This window comes from Belonocnema kinseyi, chromosome 9, assembly GCF_010883055.1.
Source record: "Belonocnema kinseyi isolate 2016_QV_RU_SX_M_011 chromosome 9, B_treatae_v1, whole genome shotgun sequence".
Lineage (NCBI taxonomy): Eukaryota > Metazoa > Arthropoda > Insecta > Hymenoptera > Cynipidae > Belonocnema > Belonocnema kinseyi.
The window spans coordinates 123,215,701-123,222,571 of NC_046665.1; positions in this window are offsets into that span (position 1 = coordinate 123,215,701).

Below are 6,871 nucleotides of genomic sequence, written 5' to 3' on the forward strand. Positions count from 1 at the left end.
TAATAAATAATAAATAATAAATAATAAATAATAAATAATAAATAATAAATAATAATAATAAATAAATAAATATTTTTCACTCAAAAAATAAATAAAAGTTTATCTAAATTATTGTGCAAACTTTTAACTAAAAAATATCAATCTTGAAAAAATGGAAAAGTTACATTTTCTGTTAAAAAATGAATTCTAAACCAAAAAAAAAAGAAGTATTTTCCACTAAACAGTTACATTTTCGACCAGACATAAGTCTTTATCAAAGAAAAATTTCACAATGTAGTTTAAATTTGACCCAAGTAGTTTAATTTTCAATTAAAAAGATTAATTTTAAACAAGATGATTAAACTTTTAACTGACGAGATAACTTTTCAACTTAAAATATAAATCTTAAAAAAAAGTGATTTCTTAACAAAGCGATTCAGCCAAATGTTTAAAACAAAATAGTTAAATTCTCAACAAAGAAGAGAAAATTTTAACCAAAAAGTTGCATTTTCATACAAAAAAAAATGAAATTTTTTCTATGACAGATGAACTTTTAAATCAAAAAGATAAATTTTCAAAAGAATAGTTGAATTTTCTGTTGAAAAATATTTTAGTCTAGTTTTCACGATCAAACTATGAATTTTTTCACAAGAAATAATTTTTTACCAAAAAAATTGAATTTTCAATCCAAAAAGATGAATTTCTAACCAAAAAGAATGACTTTTTAACAAAACTGTTGAATTCTCTAGAAAATAGTTGCATTTTAATAAAAAAATATGAAATTTATCTTAAAACAGAAGACCTTTTTTTACGAAAAAAGTTGAGTTTTCATCCAAGAAAGATTCCAGTTAACTCAGTAACATCAAAAATTGAATTTTTGTAACAAAAAAAATAAGTTTCCATGAAAAAAATTGACTTATAAATCCAAAAAGACGACTTTTGTTCACCAAAAACAATGAATTTTTAACAAAATAGTTTAATTCTCTACCAAATAGTTGCATTTTTATACTATTTAATACTAATGACAATTTTATACTATTTAAATTTGTTGAAAATTCAATTATATTAAATATGTCTAATTTTTAACAGTTGGTTTTTTTTTGTAAAAAATTAATTTTTTTTTAAATTTGTTGGAAAAAGTTAAACAATAATGTATGTTGAAAATAAATTATTTAAACTGGAAATGTAACTTTTCCATTCTTTGTAGAAAATATTTTAAATAAAAATTATTTTTGGTTAAAAACAGATCTTTTTGTATTAAAATTTAACTATTTTGTTTAAAAATGGCTTTTTTTGTACAATTCGACTGTTTTTAGTTAAATATTAAAATCTTCATCAGTTCAAATATCAAATATTATTTTTCCATTGAGAATTCATCTTTTTTTTGATAACTTATTTGCTAGGTTCAAAGTTGAACTACTTTTTTACAATTTTTTATGACTAATTTTTTACAAAATATTTAAACTTGCAACCAAAGAAGAAGTATTTTTAACCAAAGTTGCATTTTCAAAAAACAACAAAAAAATCTAATAAACCAGATGATTTTTTCAATGAAAAATATTTTTTTAATTTAAGTTTTAACCCAAAAAGACGAACTTTTATAACCAAAAAGGATAATTTTTAACAAAATAGGTAAGTTCTCTACTAATTTCAGAAATGTACGGAATTTAAAGAATTAAGGCAATTTACGGAATTCATGGACTTCGCGGAATTTATGTAATTACATCAATTATAGGAATTCTGTGAATACCAAAAATCCAGCGAATTCCTAGAATTCCGCCAATTCCATAAATTTGATGAATTCCTTTAATCGCTTGAACTCGTCGAATTCCGCTAATTTCATGAAATCCGTGAATTCCAGGCGTTACATGAATTCTGTGAATGCCTTCAATTCAGTAAATTTCGTGAATTCCATGAAATAAAGTGAATAACGTGAATTCTTTGAATTCCATGAATTTTAATAATCCCATAAGTTCAGCGAATTCCCTGAAGTCCCTTCATTCAGTGAATTCCGTGAATTCCATGAATTTAAATAATTTCCTGAATTTCATGGTTTCCGTGAATTCTATTAATTCAATAAATTCGACGAATGAAATTAATTTCACGAATTCAATCAATTCCATAAATTCAATGAATTCCATAAATCGTGCGAATTCCATGAATTCCGTAGATTTCGTGAATTGCGTAAATTCTATAAATTCCACTAATTCCGTGAATTCCGAAAATTTAGTTATTCCCTTCATTTCCTTGATTCCCTTGAAGTCCAATAAAACCGTGAATTACATGAATTTAATAAGTACCGTGAATTCCTTTGATTCCATGAACTCCTTGAATTTTTTTAATTTCATGAATTCCATGAAGTCCATGAATTTCTTGAATTCTATTAATTTCGTGAATTCCGTTAATTTTACGAATTTTATGAATTGTGTGAATTCCTTGAATTTTCTGAGTTCCGCGAATTTCATACATTTCGTGAATTCCTTCAATCAAATGAATTCCGAGAATTCCTGCATTTAAATTATTTTTCATAATTCCGCTAATTCAATGAATTCCTGGCGTTACATGAATTCTGTGAATTCCTTGAGTTCAATCATTTCCGTGAATTCCTTTAATTGAGTCAATTCCGTGAATCCCTGGAATTCAATCAATTCCTTGAAATCCTTGAATACCATTAATTTCATGAATTTGATCAATTCCATACATTTTATGAATTCCATGAATTTCCTTAATTCAGAGAATTCCATTAGTTCCATGAATTTAAATGAATTCTGTGAATTTGTAAATTGCGTGAATTCCTTGAATTATATAAATTCGAGGAATACCATAAAATCAGAAAATTTTCTTAATTCCATAAATTCAGCGAATTCTCTAAGTTTTATGAATTCCATAATTTCTTGAATTACGCGAATTCTGCGAATTACCTGAATTTATCGAATTCCATGAATTCCATGAATTCCATTAATTTAATCATTTCCATGAATCTCGCGAATTTCGTGATTTCGATAAATTCCGTACATTCGATGAATTCTATAGATTCCGTGAATTTCTTTAATTCCATTCATTTAGCGAATTTCTCGAATTTCGTGAATTCTGTGAATTTAGCGACTTTTGTGAATTTTTCAAATTTCATTAATTCCCTGAATAAAATATAATTTCCAAACAAACATTTGCGTTTTCAAGTTAAAAATTTAAGTAGTTTAGGAAAATAATTCACTTCTGAAGATTAAAGATGAGTCTTAAAAGCAAATAGTTGAATTTAGAAAAAAAATCATTTTCAGAAAAGTTTTATTTACGATCATATAGTTGAACTACCAGAAAGAAGTACGAATTTTCAACTGAAAATTTGATAGTTGAATTGTAAACCTGCAAAATTTAATTTGCAATAAAAATTATAATTTTTAGCCATGAAAGATGACATTTAAATAAAATGATACTTGAATTTTTTCAATAAATAAATGAGTTTTCAATCAAACTGTTGAAGTTTTGAGCGAAAGAGATTAAAATTCTGCTAAATAGTTCAACCATAAAAGAAATAATAAATCTAAATTACGCAGTTGCATTTGAAAACAAATAGATTAATTTTTATTTTAAATATACGAAGTGGCTACAAAATAGATGAATTTTTAACCAATTAGTTGGATTTTTAACGGAAAAAAGTAAAAAAATTTCATTTTTCTTTCCTCTTTATTATATTTATTTTCTTATTTCTGTTCGAAAATTATTTTTATTTCAATTTTTCAGATTACAATAAGAGCTTTTTTTGTTTGTTCGTTGTAGTTCAAATTTGGTTCAAATTTTTTTTTTTTTTGTTACAGGAGTTTGAAAAAGTTTTTGAGTTAAAAGGAAATATAACTAAATTATAATTTAAGGAGATACACTGTGCAAATATAAAATAAATTTTTAGAAATTTTGAAAGTAAATATATCTAAGAAAAGATTTTATTTTCTTTAAGCCTTTCAAACTTTTTAAAAAGCTGCAAACATTATTTGAAACGTTTTCAACTTTTAAATGATTTTTTATTTATTTCCAAAACATTCAAACCTTCTCCTTAAATGTTAATCGATTTCTTAAAAGTCTGAAAAATACAAAAATTGCCTTCCAATCTTCCAGATTCTGATTTGACCATTTTTAAAACTGTTTGAAATGCTCAAAAGTCATTGTAATTATTTTCTTAAAATAAACTTTTCAAAATAAAACTAAGTTAAAATGATTCCATGAATTTGAAGAAATATATTTTTTCGTAATGAAACCTTTCAAAATTCTTAAAAACATTAAAAATTTGTATTGCAATCACATCAAATAGTTTAACTTTTAATGAAAATAGAGAAATTTACAACAAAATGTATAAACTTTTAAGCAAATAGTTGAATTTCTGAGGAAAAATTATAATTCGTTAGACAATAGCTGCCTTTTTAACAGACAAGTTTATTTTTGAAGAAGCAAGATGCCTTTTCAACAAAAAAATAATTGATTTTCTAACATAAAAGATGAATTTGCAAACCGGTCGGACGAATTTTTAGGAAGGAAGTTGCATTTTGGACCAAGCAAGATGACTTTTAAACAAAATTGAATCTTGACCAAATAGTTGAAATATCATTTTAAAAAGTTGACTTTTTAACGAAGACGATTATTTTTATGTAACAAAAATAAATTTTTAACGAAATAGTTCAATTAAAAATAATAATAATCAACCAAATAGTTGCATTTAAATCGAAATAGCTGAAATTTTAGTTAAAAATTACTAATTTTGAATAGAATAGTAGAATTTTTTATCAAATAGTTGAATTTTTGAACCAAAACGACGAATTTGAAAGAAAAAAGTTCATTTTGAACACAAAAAAGGCACTTTAAAACAAAATCAAATTTTGAACAAATAGTTAAACTATCATCCAAAAAAGTTTACTCAACAACAAAAACGATAATTAGCAAATAAAAAATGTGAATTTTGAAACAAATTGTTGCATTTAAAACCAAGTAGTTGGAATTTTAATGAAAAGAAAAGAGTTTTCAACAAAAAGTTAATATGAAACTAACCAAGACGACAAAATAATAATTAATTTTTTTTAAATAAAAAAATCAGCTGTTAAACTTCAAAGACAGATTTTGAATCAAATCTCGTAATTTTTAATCACGCAGTTGCATTTATGATAAAATAGTTTAATTTTTAATAGAAATAGACGAATTTGTCGAAAAAGTATTTGTCGACAAAATCAATTTTTAACAAAATAGTTTAAATTGGTTGAAACTTTAATCAAATGAGATTAATTTCATATTTTAATCCATTGGAATTAATTTGTAATAAAACAGTCGAATTTTTGTCCAAGAAAATTGACTTTAAAACAAAATTTAATTTTTACCAAAGAAATGAATTATCAACCTATAAAGTAAACTTATCGACAAAAAAATCATTATTTATCAAATAAAAATATGCATTTTTAAACAAACAGTTTCATTAAGAACCAAATAGATGAAATTTCAATCAAAATAGATTAACTTTCAAGAAAAAAGTTCATTCTTAACCAAGCAGATATATTTTTAACAAAAAAAGTATTACTTTTCTACCATATGAATGTGTATGTTTTTTTTTTAAATTTAACTATTTGTTTAATTCATCTTGCTTGGTTGAAAATTAACTTTATTGTTGAAGATTGAACTGTTTTTTAACAATTTGTCTTTTTGACTCGAAAATTGAACAATTTGGGTAAATTTTTTTCTATTTTGTCAAAAATTTATCTCTCCTTATTGAAGCTGAACTTTTTTGTTAAAAATTCATCTTTTCTGATTCTCAACTACATTTTTTTAAATTTATCTTTCTTAGATGATAAATTAATTTAGATAAGTAATCTTTTCTATTAAAATTTTATAATTTCGTTTGAGAATTCACCATTGAAAGATTATTTTTTTAACTTAAAAACTCAAATCTTCTGTTTGTAATTCGTCTTTAAGTTCTAAAATCATTTTTTTGTTTGTTTGAAAATACAACTATTTTCTTGAAAATTCTCCCCTCTTCCCCTGTTTTTATATTATTTTCGGCAGTTTTTAAGGATTATTCAATTTTTTGTCTATAATCAGCATCAATTTTTAGGATGGCGAGAATCACAATTGTGCTGAAAATTTAATTAAAAAGGGAAGAATTAGATTGTTAGATTATCCAACCTCAGAGATGGTAGGTAAAATGTTTTAAATAAAAAATTTAATTCTTTTTGAGAGAGAAAATCCTTAGCAAACCTTTCTGTATTAAACAGAATGAAAAAAAGGAAAAGCGAGCGTCAAAGAAAATAATTTTAAAAAGGTAAAGAAATTCCATAATTACTTTAGAGAGATTCTGGTTTGATGCAAAAATAAAAAGATTGAAAAAAATAAAAATAGGGTAGGTTTTTAATGAAGACAAAAATTAGAGAAAACTTTTTCCAAAAAAAGTTTCAAAAAAATTAATTATTCTCTTTTATAATCTTAAAAAACGTATATCTTGCAAAATGATTTCAGATTTCTTTTTTCTTTTTAATTGAAACCTCTAAAAATAATTCTTGATTAGGAAAAAAGAAATGCGAGTTAAATAACTAAACCGAAAGAAAACCAGAAAAAAAATTAAAGTAGACGATTTTATTTTCTTCCTAAGGAAAAGTCGTTTTCTTTGCAGTAGAAACAAAATTAAATTAATGCATAAGTGTGGTCCAAAAAAAGAATTTATTTTTTCCCTAAAAAGTGCTTGTTTTGATATGAAAGAGACCCTTGTTTTTTGGCAGAATCGAAAAAAAAATCATCAGACGAATTTTTTTAAAATACATAAATTTTTAAATAAAAATTAAATAAATTTGAATTAAAAAATTATATAGTTTAATCCTAAAAACAAGATTATTATTTAAAAAATGAATTTTTCACAATTTATTAG